The sequence below is a fragment of the Carettochelys insculpta genome, chromosome 24 (assembly GCF_033958435.1).
Source record: "Carettochelys insculpta isolate YL-2023 chromosome 24, ASM3395843v1, whole genome shotgun sequence".
Taxonomy (NCBI): domain Eukaryota; kingdom Metazoa; phylum Chordata; order Testudines; family Carettochelyidae; genus Carettochelys; species Carettochelys insculpta.
The window spans coordinates 8,729,583-8,751,648 of NC_134160.1; positions in this window are offsets into that span (position 1 = coordinate 8,729,583).

Consider the following 22,066-nt stretch of genomic DNA (forward strand, 5'->3'; position numbering starts at 1 on the left):
CCAGCTCTCAGTGCCACCTGGACCACGGCACGCCCCATCCCACAGCCCACAGCGCAGCAACTTAAAGGGCACTGGACATTTTAATATCAGGTTAGACAAACACCCTGTCAGGGATTGTACTTAGTTTGGCCTGGGGAACCAACAGCTTCACCAGGAACCTGGGCAAGGTGGAGGGGCTGGCTCAGCGCTCATGGAAAGGGCAGAAGGACCAGGGCTGCGGCAGCCAGCCACAGATGCCCAACCTCCACCCCGCCCTCAGCACCCTGGTGCTCCAACAGGGATTTAAAGGGCCCGAAGCTCCAGGCACTGCCTCAGTAGCAGTGCCAGGGAGCCCAGGCCCTTGTGAATCACCAGGCCCCAAGGCAGTTGTCCTCTTTGCTCCCCTAACTCTATTGGTGGGCCTGGTCTGGCTTAGTGCAGGGGACTGAAGGATGACCTCTCTAGGTCCCGTCCAGTCCCACATTTCTATTACAGGAACTCTTTCACACCCGGAATTCTCTTATCCAGAACTCTCAAATAACCCACACTTCAACCATAAGTCAATTTTAGTTACGTTTTTCATAAGTACGGTAGAGTGAAAGTAAATACAAGTAAATACAGCAAAAGTTAACAGTGGACAATGCGACAGATCTTGGTAAGTAAAGTACTCTGCATACATTTTTGTTTGTTTCTTAATATCTAATTTTGTTTGTCTTGAGTTTTATGCGTTGCGAGGTATAGCTCTCTATTGTCCCGAATATTTGAATATCCAGCAACCTCCCTGCCAGATATGAAGGAGCTTACATGTTTTTCTATGTGCGCCATAGCACACAGAATCATCACAGAATCACAGGGCTGGAAGGGACCTCAGGAGGTCATCTAGTCCAGGCCCCTGCTTCAAGCAGAATCAACCCCAACCAAGTCATCCCAGCCAGGACCCTGTCAAGCGGGACTTAAAAACCTCAAGGGACGGAGAATCCACCACCTCTTTAGGCAACACATTTCAATGCTTCACCACCCTCCTGGTGAAGTAGTTTTTCCTAATATCTAACCTACGCCTCACCCTCTTCAACTTCAGACCATTACTCCTTGTTCTGCCATTTGACACCACTGAGAACAGTTTCTCACCCTCCTCTTTAGCGCTCCCCTTCAGGAAGTTGAAAGCTGCTATTAAATCACCTCTAAGTCTTCTCTTCTGTAAACTAAACAAGCCCAAATCCCTCAGCCTATCCTCATAGGTCTTGTGCTCCAGCCCCTTAATCATTTTTGTTGCCCTTCGCTGAACCTGCTCCAGCAAATCCACATCCTTCTTATACGGGACACAATATTCCAGGTGTGGCCTCACCAGTGTCGAACAGAGGGGAACAACCGCTTCTCTAGATCTAGATATATGGTTCCCTACACACCGTCTCCTTTGTGAAGCAGAATCATAGCTTTTGCTCCTTTATCCATATGTATGTAACCTGCCTTAGGAAAGCAAGGCTCTTTCTCCTTGCCCAGAATCTGGTCCATGGAAGAGGAGAGGTGCCCATGACAGCAAACAAGTAAGATCTGTTCCTTTGCTTCAAATAACAGGGGATCAAACACAGAGATTTCAAACTGTGCCACTGGCCCAAGCAGAGTCAAGCAACAGGCACAGAAATCTAGGACCTCGAAGCAGTGATGCAGTTGAAATGTCACATTCAGCACAGAGCCTGAGCTGTTAGAGATGAACAATGGCCCGGTGGTTAGAGTGTTAGCCAGAGACCGGGCATCAGTCTCTCGCTCTGCCACATATTGCTTGTGTGACCTTGGCCCCAGATCATCAAAGATATTTAGGCACCTAAGAGTGTTCCCTGCCACATGAGCACTTGGGCAGCTGCCCAGGACAGATTCAAATGCCGTCCATCGGATTAGCAGAGACACCCACCGTGGGCAGCCTGTTTTTCTATTGGTGGTGCACATCCGCACATACCTTGGTTCATGTAACAAAATTTATTCTGCCATGGCTGGAAAAAAATTAGAGGGAACACTGATACCTAATGCCCATTGGATCCATGGGAATTTGAGAAGCTGGTCCTTAATCTCTGTGTAAGAACTTCCCAACTATAAAATGAGAATAATAGTCCTGCCTAATCCCTGTCCTGCAGGGGGTATTAGGAGGCTAAATGCATTAAAGCTCGTGAGATGCTCTGATGATACAGGAATGGGCCCAGGTAGACACATACTTTCCCAGGCACTGCTGTGTTCTTAGACTACAAACCTCTCTGAACAGGAATAAATTTTGGAGCACCCACAAAAGCCGGTGTTTCATTTTCCAAGCAAGCCCCCGAGTTGTATTATCCTGTACATAAAATCATAATATGCTAGTACTAAGAGCAATTAAGACTCTCGACAGCACTTTGAAACCAGGTGTTTTCACTTTAAGGGGCACCATAACCTGTCAGAATGGTGCATTTATATAGATTTTCCATGGTTTACTTGAAAAAAATGTGTGAGGCCCAGTAAAGCTGTAGCCCTGAGAAAGCAGGTAAAGTTCCATCCTTTTGCAATTCATTACATCTTTTCTTCTCTAGAAGGCAGCTGGTGACCTAAGTGTTATTCACCCAGGAGTTATAGAAGGAAAAGAGGCATAAAAACGTTGCATATTTTGATCAAAAACATTTAGCATGTACAAAAATAAGTAGCTCTGCTCCTAAATGGACTCTGATGCCTCATAAAAGGGCACCAAAAGCAAACCAGTCTTGTAAGTTTCTGCTTCGGTGTATTTAAACAAAGACCAGCACAGAGAACATTGTCCTAATGGGTAGCGAGCACACGGTGGGCTCAGTGACAACACAGTAAAAAGATGGCCACAGCACTCTGTAGGAGAGGCAAGCAGGTTCAAATCCTCCTTAAATCTTTCTTTTTTTCATTAAACTATACGCACTGGCAGGAGTCGGAAAAGCTGACGAAATGTTCTTATAATGCACTTAAGCTGGGAAGGACTTCAGGAGGACAGGTGGATCTAAGCCGTTAAGTTCAGCTACGGATCCAACTGCCCCCGAAGTCTGAGAATTTCTGATACCTCCTTCATCATCACAGTACCGTAGTGCCTTAGATGCAGGGTTCCGATCTGGACCAGGCACTAGACTCTCAACACAAAGGGTGAAAATCAGCATAGGTCCACTGATTTCAGTGCTGAGATACAGCAAGGATCTACCCTAAACCTACTGTTCTGTTACTAATGAAAGGGGCTCTTGCTCACCTAAGGACTGACTGAAATAGCAACATTTAACTCTTAGCTAGTGTCTTCCTGTGGGGAGCTCAAAATGCATTACAGAGTGTCATTTGCCTCATTTTACAGATGGCAAAACTGAGGCATGGGGTGATTAAAGGACTTGCCCAAGGGCACACAAGAAGTATGTGACAGAGCAAGGAATTCAACCCAGGTGTTCTGAGTGCCACCTTCAGCACTGGGCCACCCTTCATCTCCAAGCGCCACGGCAACAGAAATAATCAGGAGCTCACGTCAGCTGCAGCAGGACAACCGGGCCAAAGTCACTCAGTTCAGAGAGAGAGAATCAAACAAAGGGGGCACCAAGAGTGGTATCACTGATGGCACCCTCAGGTCAGGGAGATGCAGTTGTCAGACTGTCCACATTGGGAAACTTTCCCAACCACGGGGTGTCCACTGACGCAATTCCACTGCAGGAGCGCTTGTGTCGCTGAGGCTCTGGCGTGTTGACTACAGCTTCGTCTGGGCCCACTTGAGCATGGTGAGGGGAGAGTAACCCATTGGCATCAAAGCTCCTGGCAGTTCAGCTCCGTAGTTTGCAGTGATCATAGGACACTCTACCCCCATCCCTCTCCATCAGAGCTACCCAAAAGACAAGGGATGTGACATAGGCTGGGCAGACTAATGCAAAGTCCTGAAGCACCAGAAATGAGGTTACACGCAATGGGGGAGCCTATGGAGGGGTTCAGAGAAGAGGGTCCAAGAGCCCAGTGGACAGGGAAGTGGGGAACTTGTGCGAGGATGGTAAGAAGACCTGGGCCCCTTGATCTTTGTCAGTATCACCGAATGAACATTCCTGTCTCCAGCGCTGAGCACAGCTCGAGCCAGTTTTGTGAAACACAGTCACCAGGAGTTAGAAGAACAGAGCAGCCTAATATCTCACCCATCCTTTTCCCAGGGCCCAGAGCCTGCTCTTAAAGGGACGGACTGTTTCTTAAATGTGTCTCTCATCCCTTAATGGAGCCAGGCCAGTTTCTACTAGCTAAGGATCTGGCCCATTGTATTTATGGAAAGCCAAACTGAAAAAAAAAAAGTTTGCCAGTTTCCCCCTTGCCAGAGTGAACAAGGCATTTGCCTCCCACTTCTGAGCTCCTCTGCACGGGTTTATGATCCCCAAGGGGTGTGGAAAGTCAGCCATCACTGGGTCTTATTTAACTTGGCCATTGCCGCTAAAAGAAACAAAACGTAAGTTAAATTAACAACGTGTGAATGAGGGTTTTTCCACCTTCAGCCTGTACATGTTCTCATAAATAACAAGCCTGTGCAAATGGATTTTGCTCTTTGTATGTGATGTTAGTAACAAGATCTGGACAAAACACACAAAGAATAAAATCCCAACATGATACAGCAACGAAGGGTCCTGTGGCACCTTATAGACTAACAGAAAAGATTTGAGCATGAGCTTTCGTGAGCACAGACTCACTTCAAGTGAGTCTGTGCTCACGAAAGCTAATGCTCAAAACTTTTCTGTTAGTCCATAAGGTGCCACAGGACCCTTCATTGCTGTTACAGATGCAGACTAACACGGCTACCCCTCCAATACTCAACATGATACAGTATCAGAGACTCCCCAGGGGAACTAGTACAAAGATTGTTGAGAGATGACTATTCATCATGGATTATCTGCAGGCTTTGAACTTAGAACTTTCATCACCAAAGCATTAACCACCATTACTTGGCCTAACAGAGTCCATCTATGGATTGGTAGCAATAGCTGACTTGTATCCTCTCCGTAGACCAGACATTAAGAGACATGACTCACTTGTACAGAGGGTAACAACTGCATAGGCTCCTCTGTAAAAGTGCTCTGCATTTTCTCAAAGGCATAGTCATTTTAGTAGAGGCCATAGCAAGGATGTTCAAAGGCCCCTAAGGGAATTAGGTGCTGGGAGCTGGACACCTAACTCATTTAATTTCTTTGAAAATCCCTGCTAGTAGTACAACCTTCCCAAAACACAGGCAGTGATTTTTTTTTCACTCTCAAGCTCTTTTCTTTTCCTTTTCTATTTTTGTCCAGCTCCAGAAAGAAGAAAAACCTTTACATCCAAACCCCCCTTTCCTGTCTCACAGCTGCAGACCAAAGATAAAAATAGCCTCCCCTCCCCCAAAATCCCCCTCTGTGCACCACAGCTCTCTCATAGGCTCCAGCCTCACACCGGTTCTCGTGCCAGAAGGCCAGACACCGAAACTGACCACAGAGCGTTTTGGTTTCCACCAACTTCCTCGTCCCCACCGAGGTGTTGGAGCTGCCCACTGGAGGAAAGAAGTAAAATAAAGAATGGTTTTACCCAACAGCCTGACACAACTTGTAAAAAGCAGAAGCATTGCTTGCAAACGCCTACCTAAGAGACTGCAGATGATCTAAAAAGTCTGGAGGCTTGAAAAATAATCCCCCATGACCTCAGTGAAGACTCCATGAATTTTGGCCCCTGATCCTACAGAAAGGACTGAATAGGTGTTCCTCTGCATGCACGCACAGCTTCATTGAACTCAGAAGGACTCTCCAGAGGTGCTAGGCACTGCCCTTGCAGATCCCAGTTGTAGAATTGTTTCTTTTGTCAATCCCAATGTTTGCCCCTTTCTTGGCCAAGCCAGTAAAAGCCCCAGCTCTATTAGCCAAGGCTGTAGCAGGCTAATCAGGTGGGCCAGACAGCACTAGAGAAGCCAGAACACATTCAAAATAGATTCCACAAGCATACACATGCTTAGAGTAGAAGCGTTAAGTATGTGCATAAGGCAGTGTTACCTATCTGATTTACAAACATCCACAGCATGCAAAGTCTGTAATGTGTCTGAGGAAGACATGAAGATGGGCAACAGTGTTCCCTCTAAGCTAGGTGCTTGTATGGTCACTCGGAAGAGATTCAAATGCTTCCCAGCTGATTAGCCAGGTTTTTGCTTTTCTTGGTGGTGCATATTTGCACATGCTCAGGGCACATAAAATTATTCTCCACATGGATAGAAAAAAGACTGCACATGGATAAAAATGATTAGCGGAAACACTGATGGGCAATCTTGTAAATACAGGCTGAATCTCCATAGTCAGTCACTCTTTGGTCTGGCAAAGTCTGGTCTGGCCTGATTTTATTTAGCCAGATGTCCACTTTTCATGGGTGTGGCCAAGTATTCTGGAGTCCCATAAAGTTTGTTTATAGCCACCACTCCTGGTTCTCAGTGTTCTATATTGTTATTCAGCTGTAATTATACCAAAATATCTTCTCAGAGACCAGTAAGCAGTGGAAGTGTTGGTAACACTGCTAGACAATATTGACCTCCTGTGGTTCTGCAACTTCTCTGATTCGGCCCCAGCCAGATCCCTGGGGTGCCGGACTAGAGAGATGCAACCTGTATCAGCTTTTAGCTGTATACTTCTGACAAGAGACTTCCTTCCTTCTCCTCAAACCACTCTTTAAAAATACACGGGAAACAAAGCAGAGCACTTTCAAGTACAATTAGCTCAAATTTTCCATTTTTCTCCTCCCTTGACTCATTCCCCTCCATCAGCAATCCAGTAAGGTCTGAGTTCAAGTCAAAGTTTTAAACCCTTGGGTTCAAATTTAGGTAAACAACTTTGCCTAAACCTTTTCTCTGTGTGTGCACCAGTGTTCCCTGTGCACTGAGCTCTTGGGCAGCCACCCAGGAGAGATTTGGGTGCTGCCCAGCTGATCAGCAGAGTGCCCACAATATCCACAGCTGGCAGCCTGTGTTTATATTGGTGGTGCACATCTGCATATGCCTTGGTGCACGTAATAAAATTTATTCCACACATAGATGGAAAAAATATTAAAGCGCACAGGGGTGTGTGAATGCGTGTATCTGTAGCAACTAAAGGGTTCACTGGGACAGATGCTTTTACTCACTGAAGGGTATCATAACTGGGTAGTACCCTTTAAACAGTTTAGTGTGTGAGTCCTCTGGCACCCTTCATTGTCTTTGTTGTTTCAGGGCCCTGCCAGAGGAGAATTATGTATAAGCACCCAGGCCTTGCAGGTTGTATATAGTTACATTGTTTGGACTCTGCTATGTCTACGCTTGCTCCCAACTTTGAAGGGAGCATGGTAAGTAGAGTGTTGGGAGATTACTAATGAAGTGCTGCGGTGAATATGCAGCACTTCATTAAGCTAATTCTCCCCCATGGCAACTTTGAAGTAGCAAACTTTGAAGTGGCAAATTCTCAAAGTGGTTAATTTTGAGGAGTCAGGGGACTTTGAAGTAGCCCAGGCACTTCGAAGTACCGGCAGGTGAGCTGTGGCTACACGCAAGCCAGCACTTCGAAATTTGCTGCTTCCAAGTTGCCACGGGGGAAAATTAGCTTAATGAAGTGCTGCATACGCACCACAGCATTTCATTAGCAATCTCCCAACACCCTACTTACCATGCTCCCTTTGCAGTTGGGAGCTAGCGTAGACACAGCCATTGTGTAAACAGCAGTGTCACACCAGTCACTACGCATAACGAGCAAAGCAGTTCAGTCTAAGCCAAGCGTATCTGAGACCTACAAAACAACAAAGTTTTCAGAGCAGTGCACACAGTGTGTATCTTTTGGTGAGAATCTGCACCAAACAACACAAAACGGCTCCAGGTCTCACCGAACAGTTCTTGAGATTTAAAAGTACAGTCCACAGAAAACATATATCTGGGGAATGGGCGCCAATTTATGGATACAATGTGCTTAGATAGATAGTTAAATTTCAATATGTAAGTGAGAGGACCTGACACCTTTAAAAAGGGAGAGTGAAGTCTGGTTCTACAGCCTTAGCTGAGAGCAAGTTATATTTCTCTCATGCAGGATGTGCACCTGGCTGCAGTCTTATAGGTCATGAGTTCATTCCTACCAGCCAATGACCAGGATCTGTCCGCGTCACAGATCAGTATAGCTAATTATAAGAATGGAGTCACTTGAAGCCCAGGTTCCCTCTCATTTTTGCCATCCATAGGCAGAACAACTGTTATTACGTGCACGGAGACACACGCAGACGTGCATCGTCCATAGAAACACATCCTGCCAACCATGGGCAGCTGTGGGCACTTTGCCAATCAGCTGGGTGGCACCTGAATCTCTCCTGGGTGTGCGCCCAAGCCCTAAGCTTACAGGGAACACCACTTGAAACCTACAAGGGAATCCTCCAAGTTTCCATTTCCCAGCACGTGTGAATGAACTTCAGTTAAAAACCCTCATTAACTGTTGTTCTTATTTTCTTGAGCTACCTCCGAAATCATGCGGCAGCCCCAAGCAATTAGAAACACGCACATGGGAAAAGAAATCCATGCTGAATTCTGTTGCTGTTTAATATGGACCCATCCTGATGTCCCTGAAGTGAGTGGGAGTCTGACCATTAATTTAAATGGAAGAAGAATCAGGCCCTTTATTCGAATGTGAAGACATGGATGTTACGCTTTGCAATTGCCATTTGAATCTTCCTAGATTTACGTAAGCTGCAGGCACAAAATTAAAGGGTAACAAAGGCTGATTTACTCATGCAACAGAACCTCTCTTCAGAGTTGTGTAATAGACAAACGCAGCTGATCTGCAACCACAAAAACAAGGTTTAATGATCTAAGAAATTAGGTTCTGAGCATTGCAGATCTATCAAGCTTGGGCCTGAATTGTATTGGTGCAATTTACATTTACATAACTCCACTGAAGTCTCACATGATCCTGTGGAAGTTGATGAAATTCATGTACCACAAACTCCACGGTAAATGGAATCAGTTTCTTAGCTGTATACTGTTTCTTGGAAACTTTTAACGAAGATTTCCTATATAGGTACCCAGATCCACAATATGGCCTTGATCCACTGAAGCACTTGAGCACGTGCTTAACTTTATGCACATAAGTTAGCCTGAAACATCAGTGAGACCATTCATGTGATCAAATCCTTACTGGATCAGGGCCTTTAAGAACCTGAATAGAGTAGAAAAGAAAGGGTTGCTTATAAACTATCGTGCATAACCTGCACTGACCACACTGGAAACAGGAGCCCACTCAACTTCCTAATTTCTACCCAAAACAAACCTCTTTTCGTTCATTCCCTAGAGATATTTTAAGATGCCCTATCCTAAGAGTAGGAGCCTGGGAGAAAGAAATAGCGCTAATTTCACTGACAGTCCCCATCTCCCATGACTTCTTTTGTTTATTTCAGACATGACCTTTTGATTTCTCGGGTAGAGTGTAAATTACATGTCGCCAGCATAAAATATTAAATCCAATTTATATTTAATTATTGATGTTATTATGTATTCCATAGTAATGGCAGCAGGAAAAAAAAATCCCGCCCCACCATTAAATAGCTTTGTTGCATTAGCAGCTTCTTGAGGTTAGGCGTCTTCCTCTGTTTCTCCTTAACTGTATGATTGATGGTTATGGGGAAGTTTGTAAATAGTCTTCCAGAAATATTTCATCGGCTTATTATACCTATAAAAGAGATCAGGGAGGGCTTTTTAAACCGCTACTAATTATTTTTTCAGATAAAGAGCAAAGAGCTACAAAAGCTACTTGCTGATAATGCCCCAGACTGGCCCCTTTGGAGGCTGGTTGCTTTGATAAACCTGTAGTCAAAGATGGGGTTATGCAAACCAGCCAGGGTTTTATTTAACAAAAGACAGCGGAGAACCACAGTGGTTTTTCAAGCTGAGATTTAACCAATATGTTAAACTTCAGTTTGACATTGTTTTTACTAAAATATTAATCAACCTCATTTCTACTTGATTAGTGCTAATTTTCTCCCTATATATATTTAATATAAACGATCTGAGGTGTATAGAGCATCATTACTTCGGGGGTATGGTTATGGTTTCATTTCACAGACCCACATGTGGGGAGGAGAAGAAGGGTGTGAACACACCACCTATGTCCTATTTCTCTCCCTTCCTCCCTGCTGCACTGTGCAGGGGGAGCCTGACGGGCATGAAGGAGGAACCCAAGGCACCCTGGTAGCTGTAGTTCCTTGGCCAGCTCCCTGCCTAGAGGCTTGGTCCTGAAGAAGGGAAGGGTCTATATTTCCCAGGATGCCGTTGGCTGCTAGCAATAAGAAAGGGAGGGAGATGAGGGAATATTATGTTTCACTTCTAACAGCAAGATCCGAGAAGGTAATTTCTATATAACCTTTATTACTGTGTAAATGTTAAGTATGTTATAACAAAGTCAATTTACCAATCACTGTTCCAGTCAATTTTTTCATTAAACTTTCTTACACACACTCATTGCATGTCTATTTTGAACTCAATATTTAAAAAAACCTGTGGTCCACATTTACAAAATATGCCTCCCCACACACACACACACACACACACACACACACACACACACACACACACACACACACACACACACACACATTCCTGCGTATGGGCATGTTTCATCACAGGCAATGACATGGTTTATTAACACTGAAAACACCCCAGTTTCCAGCACAGGTTCCAATCACAGCTTGGTGTGTTGGCCAACATTTTACACCACAAGACCGGAGCCTGAGAACACACTCAGGGCCAGATCCAAAATTCACTGAAATCACTGCAAAGACTCCTGCTGGCCACAGTGAGTGCTGGATCAGGCCCCTAAAGAACTAATCGTTTTAAGGGGAAGTAGTTTTGTTCCAAGGGAACATTATGCAGATGTAATTTGACTGCCAGTGGCCCAGGGGCAGAGTCCTGAATGGGCATCTGCCGGACTACCCCGTTAGTGTGACTGTGCAAGGCCATGCTGTGCGGAGGACACCGTTTACACTACAAAATGGCATCGTCCCTGTAGCCTGTGTGTGAGGTCCCACTATGTGCAGGACACCGTGCTGAGAACAAAATGGTAATCTCCACAGGCAAAAGTGCCTTTCCACCATTATGTCACAATCCAGCCCTCTCGTGCATCTGACGAAGCAGGTCTTTGCCCACGAAAGCTCATGCTCCAAAATATCTGTTAGTCTATCAGGTGCCACAGGACTTCTTGTTGTTCTCGAAGCTACAGACTAACACGGTGACCTTTCTGATACTAATCCAAGCTGGGGACATGGTCTCATACTGCACAGAGACAGGGGACCCTGTAAGAGATGGATGAGGTATAGCTTGCTGAAGCTCTACTGGTATTATCTGGCGCAGGAGCCCACAATGTCAGGAGCCAGACCTGAACCAAAGCTTGAGTCACCTTGTTACAGTGTGTATGAGGGATACACCATTGGGCTTCCTTAGGCTGATGGCAGACAATGAGCAATAAGAGGCGAGATAGAAACACGCTCAATCCCAGGTGCATCCACAGTGGGGTGCACATTCCCAACCCTGCCAATAGCCTCAGAGACGCTAGAGATGAGAACAAACCATCCATCACGCCCACCACATATTCGCCAGCTCTTGGCTCCGTCTAGCTTTACAAGCCTCCAGCTATGCACTTCCATCCTGCTCCATGGGGAACCCATTCCTGAGCAACAGATTCCAACAGCCCTGGTAGGCAGCCAACATTCTCTGCTCTCAAATCCCAACCTCAGCCCACCCAGAAGGATTCCTCCTTCTCCCTGGCACTGACATGTCATCATTTCCCCTAGAATGTCCCCTGGGTACCACCAAGACCTCCCAGGACAACTCTGTGCTGCCAAGTTTCATGGCAAACTGGCATGGGAAAGGTTATCCTCTCCCCAGGTCATAATAGGGAGAGGCTTAGACAGGTTCCTTCCTCATCCCCAGTTACTCATGGGATGTAGAACAGTAGCCTAATCAGGCAAGCACATGACAATAGAAGGGGGGGAACCATGACTGGTGACAGCTGTGAAGGAAGGGAAGGGTTGGATTGTTTGAGTTGGTCAAACAAGACATCCCAAAAGAACCAACAGGGGCCAGGTTACTGGCAGCACCTCCCAAACTCAACCACAGGCTGCCCAGCAGGACACCTATACAGCTCACGACTTTGCTCATATTGGCCCTGGAACCGTTGCAACTGCAGGGAGAGCTCCAGCCACCTGGGAGCCGTGGTTGCTGGAGGCTCAGCATAAGGCATTTAACTAAACCATGTGCTGCTCCTTTCCACGGACCCTGAAGCATCTGCCAGATGCTGAATGAATCTGCCTGGCAGATTTGTCCTTTTGCAGGCTTGCAGCACAAAAGTGCCGCCTTCTCTCACAGCAGGAGCCACAGAAACCCTGCCCTGCCAAGTCACATGCTCACCCAGAACATCGTCCTGTCTGTCCCAGGCAAGTGATGCTGGAGTTGCTGCCTGGGCTCAACTACAGACGTCCCTTCAGGGCCCTTGGAGACTGATAATATCATCCTGGCTCCCCCCGGTTAATTAAGGGCTTTGGGATGTTTCCTGTCCCATGTCCAAACTTCGCTCTATCAAGCAGAGCAGCTGCCTAAGCCTTTCATCTGGCTCACAAAGCACAAATTCCCAGAGAAAAAGCCAGACCTGAACCTCTTTTCTTCCAAGGGGTCTGAGGACCCTCTGTTCTGCTCTGAGGCTCAGCACCACTCTTCGGTCATGTGCTGTACATCCCCTAAGCAGAGAGCTCACTGCAGTGGTTCTCAATTTGGGGTCTGTAGACCCTGGGAGTCTGCAGGGGTAGTGCAGGGAGTCCATGAAAAAAATAAAAGATGAGCCTAGAAAATAAGTTTTAAATAAATTGCAAAGCTACAATCAATTATTATTTTTAAATTACAGATCTTCCAATAATGTTCTTAATTGCTCTCGAAAATCTCTGTTGTGATTTCCTTTGTCATTTAATGAAATGGACGTAACAGCTAGAATTGGCTTTGGTGGGAGTCCATGAATGGTCTCTGGGGGTGACTGAGGGTTCACAAACAGTTTAAGGGGGGGATTAGGGGTCCACACTAGTGAAAAGGTTGGGAACCACTGGCCTGGGGCTTATGCTCACAGACTGAAAACCAGCAACCACACCTCTCTCATCACCCCGCACAGGCCCCACTTACACCTTCATTGACAGTTTAGAGTTGGTTACTACCCACCCCATGCAACTCCTAGAAACACCAGTAGAAGTCCCATAACCCCAGGTAAGAGGATATAAAATGGTTACTTGGGAGAGAAAGTATCCAAGATGCCTCGCATGCAGAATCATGGGTCCCATGCCAGGACAATTTTGCTGCTTTTCTTGTTCATGGAGGCAAAGACCTCGCTGAAAGCAATCAGATTTTCTACCAGATTTCCCCATCAGCGTAGATACACCAGATTGAGATCCTTTCCATGTGAAGCTGTTCTCAAGGCATCTCTGGGCCTTGCTGGAAAATTACTAGAGTTGGGCCTAAAATGAGAAGGCTAGATCTGGGTTTAAATCCAAAATTCAGGAGGGGCATATCTTAGACACAAGCTGGGGGGCATGTATAAAATACTACCTACTGATGTTTTCGGCTAACCTCTGTTAAAATCAGACAGAGCCAGCTGAGGTGGGGAAGGGCAGAAGGGCCATATTCCCTTCACCTCAAGCTCAAAGGGACCTCAGATTTCGACCCTTGTTCATTTTTTGGCATTTGATAAGTTTCACAACTTGTATGCACATCCCTCAATCGTTAATGTGTCCGCACAGACAAAGGCTAGAAAAAAGCATTTGCAAAGTACAAAAATATTCAAATGATGTCTCACTCCTCGATGGCGAGTGGCCTCAAAAGCCAGAAGTGTCCCGAGCTTGACTGGACCTCTGAGAGGCCCTGAGATCAGAGCAAATTAAAGGCCTTTACGTTCCAATGGTTGGGCTAAGACTGAGTGGTTTCTGAGCTGCCTTATAGCAGGGCCATCTTTGTCCCTTACAACTCTTGGCTTTCTTGAGCCAGGAGCAATGCAAAGTAAAGCACTTTGGAAAATATAACCCTAATTATACATATAAAATGATGGGGTCTAACTTAGCTGTTACCACTCAAGAAAGAGATCTTGGAGTCATTGTGGATAGTTCTCTGAAAACAGCCACGAAGTATGCAGCGGCAGTCGAAAAAGTTAACAAAATGTTGGGAATCATTAAGAAAGGAATAGATAATAAGACAGAAAATGTCATATTACCTTCATATAAATCCATGGTACGTCCACATCTGGAATACTGTGTACAGATGTGGTTGCCCCATTTCAAAAAAGATAGATTGGAGTTGGAAAAGGTTCAGAAAAGGACAACAAAAATGATGAAGGGTACGGAACATCTGCCATATCAGGAGAGATTAATAAGACTGGGACTTTTTAGCTTGGAAAAAAGACGATTAAGGGGGAACATGATAGAGGTCTATAAAATCATGACTGGTGTAGAGAAAATAAATATTGTTCTTTACTCCTTCTCACAACACAGGTACTAGGGGTCACCAAATGAAATTAACAGGCAGCAGATTTAAAACAAACAATAGGAAATATTCTTTTACACAACACACAGTTAACCTGTGGAACTCCTTGCCGGAGAATGTCACGAAGGCCATGACTATAGTAAAGTTTAAAAAAGAACTAGATAAATTCATGAGGGATAGGTCGATCAATGGCTATTAGCCAGGGTGGGCATGGGTGGTGTCCCTGGCCTCTGTTTGCAAGAGGCTGGAAATGGACGACAGAGAACTGATCACTTGATGATTACCTGTTCTGTTCATTCCCTCTGGGGCACCTGGCACTGGCCACTGTCGGAAGACAGATATTGGGCTTGATGGACCTATGATCTGACCCAGTCTGGCTGTTCTTATGTTCTTAGGAGGGTGCTGCCTTGGATAGAGCTACAGTGGGGTCTGAATGAGCCCCATAAATAAAGGAAGTCACAGTCCTCAGAGGGTGTAAGCATTGCAGACAGAAAGCTTCACCAAGTGACAGGGCTGAGGCGGAAAGGAACGCTCCCAGCTAGCCTTTTTGGCGTTAGGAACCTAGCTGCTAAGGCAAGCTGTTTGAATTGCTCTTCCAGGGCTGAGCTGCAGGGAAGAAACAAAGAAGCTGAAAGATGGTGCAAGTTAGTGCTGAGTATTGGCTAATGAAGCTGTCAGCTCCTATCTGTCTGATAAAGGGATTATTACAACCCCCTGGGGCTGGAAGTCCAGAGACCCTCCTACCGCAGGAGGTTAATAATGAGGAACATATTTGATTCGGCCCACTTGAAGCCAAAAGACCTATATTACATTTGGGATGAAATGTAACTTCTACATTTTTTCCCCCCAGGCATCCTGGGAGATCTCTTACTCTGTCCAAAACCAAAATATCCTGAGACAGGTTGTTCTGTTTAGCAGTCTAAAGACCCCACCCTCGACACACTTAAATCAAGGGGACTACAGCCACGGACTCCAAGGACAGCATGCCGCTGATCAGCTTGTTGTTGCGATATTCTGCAAGGCAGCAACACTGCTGTTTCCCATAAGAAACACGCCCTCCATGGACAGCCGCACCCTTCAAGGTGCTGGAAGCTCCCAGCAACACTGAATTGGCTCCTAAAGGCCAGCTCCTCAGCTGGCACAAACCACAGTGTCTCCGTTGAATGCAATTATCTTGAGCTCCCTCCCTCTGCTCAGTATCTCAATCAGTGCTTTGAGTACTTGCTGTATATGTCCTCCTGAATGGAGCACCTCACCACCCTGATGTATTTATCCCTGGGAGGCAGCAAGGGGCTGTTATCCACAGGGCACAGATAATGAACTGATCCACAAATTCTGAAATTCCTCAGAGGATTTAGACCTAAGTGACTTGCCCAAGATCACACAGAAAGACTATGACAGCAAGGGGAATCAAATGGGGAACTCCCAAGTGCCAGGCTAGCACTTCTCTTCCCTTTCTCAGACCTGAAACTTCTGGGACGGAGACCTTCTCTTCCCTAGATGTGTACAACCAGGCCACGACATAGGCCAGTGGTTCGCAAATGGTGTTCTGTGCGATCCCGGTGTTCCAGGAGAAAATTCCATTACAATAGCTGACTCCTCTGCAGCTCCCTTCCTTGCCACTGCTGAAACAGTAGAACTAAGTTTAATTGGTTTAACAGCTGGCAGGGTAGCCATTAAACCACCTGAACTTAGTTCCACTATTTTAGCGGCAGCAGGGCAGGGAGCCACAGAGAGCCCTTCACTTGCCCCACTACCTTAGCAGCCACACCCTCCAGTAGGTGTGGCTTGGCTCACCCCACCAGCGGAACACCTCCATGCCAGCCTCCCTTCTGCTGGACATATGTGGCTGCCCAATTTAGGCTTCCCAGCCATTGCCTCAGACAGGTTAGTCCCAGGGGCCAGATTGGGGCTGAGAGGGATTAAGCCAGGGGATGGGAGGATGGGTTTGGGGCTGTCCGGGGAACTGGAAGCCCTGTCTGTCAACAGAAGGCCCCGAAAGTGTCTACACAGCTTTTGTGCAGACAGGAAACTGTCGAGAAAGGTGTTATTCCTCCTCACAGAGAGGCAGAATGCTGTCAGCGGAAGTGCCGAGTTTTGTCGACAAAAGCTGTTTGGTGAGCTAGCTACGCGGGTTTGTCAACAAAAGCCAAATTTTGTCAACGAAACCCTCTCATGTAGGTGCAGCCTACATGTGTATATAGCATGCCTAGTACACTTGTGTCCTGATCCCTTACTGCCTCCATTCACTGCCACAATACAAATAAATAACAAAAACAATAATGCTTCCTTGCATAGGTAGCTCTTTAGCTTAATCTTGTTACCTGACAGCTGACGTTTCGAGGCTTGAGCTTACTATTGATTGTAAACTCTCTGAGACTGGGACACTGTCTCTTCTTGTTAGTCTGTCAAAGTGCTACATACACCTATTGTTCTCTATCAGGAATTATTGCTCCCAAAGCATGGTCCTGGCTGGCAGAGCTCACTGAGTTCTTTCCCTGCCTCCTACGTCAATGTAATAACCACATTTATTCCAGCAGCACACACACATCCCGCCAAGCCGCTCAGCGCCCCATGCAACATAAGAAAAAACATTCACCAGCATAGTTACATCATTTTGGCCTGCTCAAAATTCAAATCAGTAGCAGAAATGGACAGAGTGTGATTCAAGAAAAGTAGGGCAGAGGGAGAAAGTGATAATTAATACAAGCTAATTCATAGTGGGATGTTGCACACTGTTTTCAAATATGCTTATGAATATGAATATGCATAACTGGAAGGTGCTTTATGCAAAATACATCTTGTAACATGTCATTGAAAAAGTTGTCATCTGCTGAATGCGTATGTTCTATTTGTGAGCATGTAGCATTCCTGTATTTGCAATTAGAAATATGAAGTATAATCCTGTTTACTAATCTAGATACGCTAAGTGAGGCCCATTAGTTGTACACAACGCACTTAATGGCTTGGTAGTCAGGACGATGATCTGTGAATAGTCTTGTTCTTCCTAAGAAGTGGGTCTGTCCCACAAAAGCTCATCACCTAATAAATTATTTTGTTAGTCTTTAAAGTGCTACTGGACTGCTTTTTGTTTTGATAGAATACAGACTAACATGGCTATCTCTCTGTAACTTGTTCTTCCTGTTAGCCCGCATTATGGTTGGTCCAGCCCTGGCATGTGGCCAGGCCACCTGATACTGGAACCCATTTTGGACACTTTGACACTGAATGTGAAAAGTTTAAACTGAACACAAAAGATTCCTGCCTTTGGCAACAGGGGTATAAAGATGGGAAACCAAATAACAGGGGCTGCTACCAGATGCCAGGATACCTGTGTTTACCATATAAGTATGCCACAATCAGCTGAAACCAAACATTGAGAAGGATCAGGTCCAAGCTGTGGGACTTCCCAGCTTGTGAGAAAAGATGATTAGAACTCCTGTTTGGTTAAGAAACAGAACGTAACAAGTTTGTTAAAGTTTTTTGTAGAGTTTGTTTTGTATTATTTTGCTTAGTAACTTACTTTAATCTGTCTGCTATCACTTACAATCACTTAAATACTATTTTTTTTTACTTATAACAATCAATTTTGATTATTAATAAATCTAGAGTAAATAATTGTTACCTGGGGGGATAACAGCTGTGGATATCTCTCTTTCATCGATAAAGGTGTTGAGCAATTTATGAGCTTGCTCTGCAATACACCATGTGCAGAGTAAGAAAGATTTATCAAGGTCTCATTGGGGCTGTGCACCTGCGTGGTGTGTCAAGGCCCTTTGAATGAACCTTCCCCGAGTTGATCTGATTTCAGTGTCCATGTAGCTCTGCTGGGAGGCTGTGATCCCAACTCTGTGCCTTTTCTGAGGGAAACCAGAGGGTCCGGACCAGCTAGACAGGGTGGTAGGGCACCCCAAAAGGCAGGTAGACAGCCTAGTGGTATGATCAGCCCATCAGGTGTCAGTCTCAGAGGGATTTCTGTGACCGAACCCATCACAAACTGTAAGCAATTAATAACACAGAGGGAGCCGTGCTAGTCTATATACTATCAAAACAAAAAGCAGTCAAGTAGCACTTTAAAGACTAGCAAAATAATTTATAAGGTGAGCTTTCGTGGGACAGACCCACTTCTTCAGACCATAACCAGACCAGAACAGACTCAATATTTAAGGCACAGAGAACCAAAAACAGTAATCAAGGAGGCCAAATCAGAAAAAAATGATGACCTTGCTCACCTTGATCATTTTTTTTCTCATTTGTCCTCCTTGATTACTGTTTTTGGTTCTCTGTGCCTTAAATAATGAGTCTGTTCTGGTCTGGCTATGGTCTGAAGAAGTGGGTCTGTTCCACGAAAGCTCACCTAACAAATTATTTTGCTAGTCTTTAAAGTGCTACTTGACTGCTTTTTGTTTTGCAAGCAATTAAGTACTCAAATGTTATCATGTGAGTGAAAACCTTTGGGACTAAGCAAGCTAGCCATGATGTGGGGAGGAAGTGTTCCACCCAACTTATGTCAACAAGTCATAGCCTTACCATCTATTACATTTTTCTGTTGGTTTATCGTTCCTGCTAATGGGTCTGTCTCAATATCAAAAATCCTCAGGTCCAATGGCGAAAGCAGTTCGTCCGCAGTGCTTTGGCTTTCCACTGGCCCAGAACAACACCAACAGGCATGGAACATCAACGTGCTGCGTTGTTCCAAAACTCAACCGACCGGTTAAAGCGAAAGGCATGCTCCTGCACTGCAATTCCACACAGCACATGGCAAACCATGCCTGGTCTCTCCTACTGGCAGGCACACATCAGTAAAGTAGAGCTGTTCAAACAAATGAGTGGGCTTGACGAGAAAAAGAAGTTTCGCCTGGCTCTCGTGCCGTCTGTGTGAGTTACGCATCAGCCCTGCTCCACCATTCATGGTTCCCTCTGCAGATCTGCCAATAGCATGCTAATAGGTCTATACAAACAACAGAGGTTCAGATTCCTGCTGGAGCCTGCTCTCTGGGGTTCCTCTAATTGGTGCTCCACAACAGATCATGGAAGATGCAATGACACAGAAACAGCAGCAATAATAAACCCGACTATTATGGTAATGACCAAAGACTCCGATAGGAACAGGGCTCCATTGGGCTGGGCACAATACCAATCCATGCTCTGGAAGACTTGCAATGAGAGGTAAGAAGAGAACTATGAAATCCAGTGGAGGATTTGTAAGTTAGAAGGTGATATTAGCTCCCCTAATGTTGGCCTCCTCTTAATTTTCCAGCCCTAAAGTGATGCTGGAAAGAGTCTGGAAGGTAAAGCTAAGTGTCAATACCAGTAACCAATTGATGGTTATGCTTCTAAGTACCCTGGGCCAGACCCTTGGCTGTGCCCAAGATCCACTAAGCACACCTTGTGGGACAGCCTCAGAGGAGACAGTTGCCACAAACTCAGCCCGAGTCTGGGCCTGCGCCAGCCCCAGCCCAGTTTGTGACCTGCCCTCCAGAAGAAAACAAGAGGAGAGGGGGATTGCAGAAGAGTCTCTTCCCCAGTGAATCAGATGCTGCCATCTGTTATCCATCTGACCCCACCGGGATTACCCATGTGTAAGAGCCGGCTCCTTCACCATTGACATCAACGGATAAGCTCTCACTGCCATCAATAGAAGCAGGACTGTGCTCTAACAGATGGCAGAATCTAGCCCGCTCTGAGCCAGGATGAGACCTGTTGCTTGTGCTTAATAGCTGCTTGCCCCATGGAAAGCCCAACTGAAGCCAACAGACTGACTGTGGAGCAGGGTGCTAAAAGCACGACAGTCTGACCCTCTGTGTTTTGATCAAGAAACAATTTTCCTTTCCTCCTCATTAAGCATCATTGTGAGATATTTTGGCACCTTGACAACACAAAAGAGCAGAAACAGCTTTTTCTTTTGGCTTGTATTTTCCACATCAGACCAGGCAGGCTGAGACTGAGGCTGGGTCAGTAATCCTTTGGCTATGAGAGTCTCCGGCTAGTGTACTTTGCCAGGCATGGAAGTCAGGCCAGCTGACTGCTCCACATTCGCTTAGCTCATACAGAGCACTGGATGCTAGGAAAGAGGAGACTTCGATTTACAGCACGTGCTCCAGCTGGAAATCAACCCTGTTGACTTTCACGCAAAGCTGGTGAAAATAAAGCACAGTGCTGGCTTATTTAAAGTGAAGATGTGATTATAGGAAGCCATCACCTGGGCTCTATTACAACAGCTGGAACTAGTTAGACTTTGCTTTCCTCCCACCCAATCATCATCACTGGAAACGTCTTCTGGAACCAAAGGTATTTTGGGCAGCAAGAGAACATCAACAAGCAGATAGGGCTCAGGTGCCAGGGATTCTGTTTTACTTGTTTAACAGCCCTCTGGAATTATATAACTGTGTCCTCTGCAAGCAATGGATCTTAAGAAGCAGGTGCCTGATTTATGTGCAGGTGGTAACAACAGCCCCACTGTCCATACAACTGGGCTTCGTTTCTGTAGGCATCATCACCAGGTGACAGTTCAATAGTAGTGGATGGGTTTTTGGAGAATGACCTTCAAGGAGATGGTGCTTTTTGAAAAGAAATCAAGACCATACCTAGCTCACCAGACGGGAAAGCAGGAGACCTCAGTTCTTTTCCCAGGTCAGTCACTGGCTTGTTGGCAAAGAACTGCAGACTTTGATGCCTCAGTTTCCCCCGTCTGTATGACAGAAATCATGCTGTTTATCCATCCTTGAACCATGAATAAAGATTTCCAGGTGGAATGTCTTCTCAACAAGCTAAGAATTATTCATTGTTATTATTATGTACATATCAACATGGTGCCTCTCGAAGCTCACGTTTTCATGTTTCTTCTCTCACTCTCTTAAAAAGACTTAAATCTCTTAAATCAGACGCCAGGTCATTTAGCAGGCAACGTCCATGGGAAAAATGCAGGCTCTTTCCCAACGGCATGTGTTTTCTAATGTCATGTGGTGGCTTCTCTCCCTTCAGTGCATGGAGGCTGGGTGCAAATTATCTGACAAAGCCACACCATGTGCTGACCAGAGGGGGGGTTGTGCAGCCCCTGGGTTCCCCTTTGCCTGGGGGAGACATGCACTAATAACTTAGGAGAATACCTGGGGCCTTGTTATGGGTTACATGTGAATGCACATGCTGGTGGGAGGTGGCAGACAGCTCCAAGGGCCAGGTCTTCTGTTTGTCCCACAATCGGAATGACACGGCAAGTTTTCCCTACAGCTCCACCAACATGCTGGAAATCTGGCCCAACAGCCCAGCCCAGTAAAATGCTGTCTCCAGGCCCCTTCTGTCCATGGCTTTTCTGCTGAGGCTGCTCAGTAGGATGCCGGGAACTGTGACCCACCATCTCCCGGTTACTGAGCCACCATCAGGTGTCAACTGCCTTCAATCACAGCTAACCTGATCTGAACCTGAGTGAGTAACCTGGAGGTGAAGAGCTCCAGAGCCCTATTCTTACCCTGCCCCCACCCCGCCTGCCCCAAGCCTACCCTCCCCCTTCCCTCACATGCCTGTTTTATGGAAGTAAAGCTTTGTCAATCACAGACAGTCCCTTGCCTATATGAACAG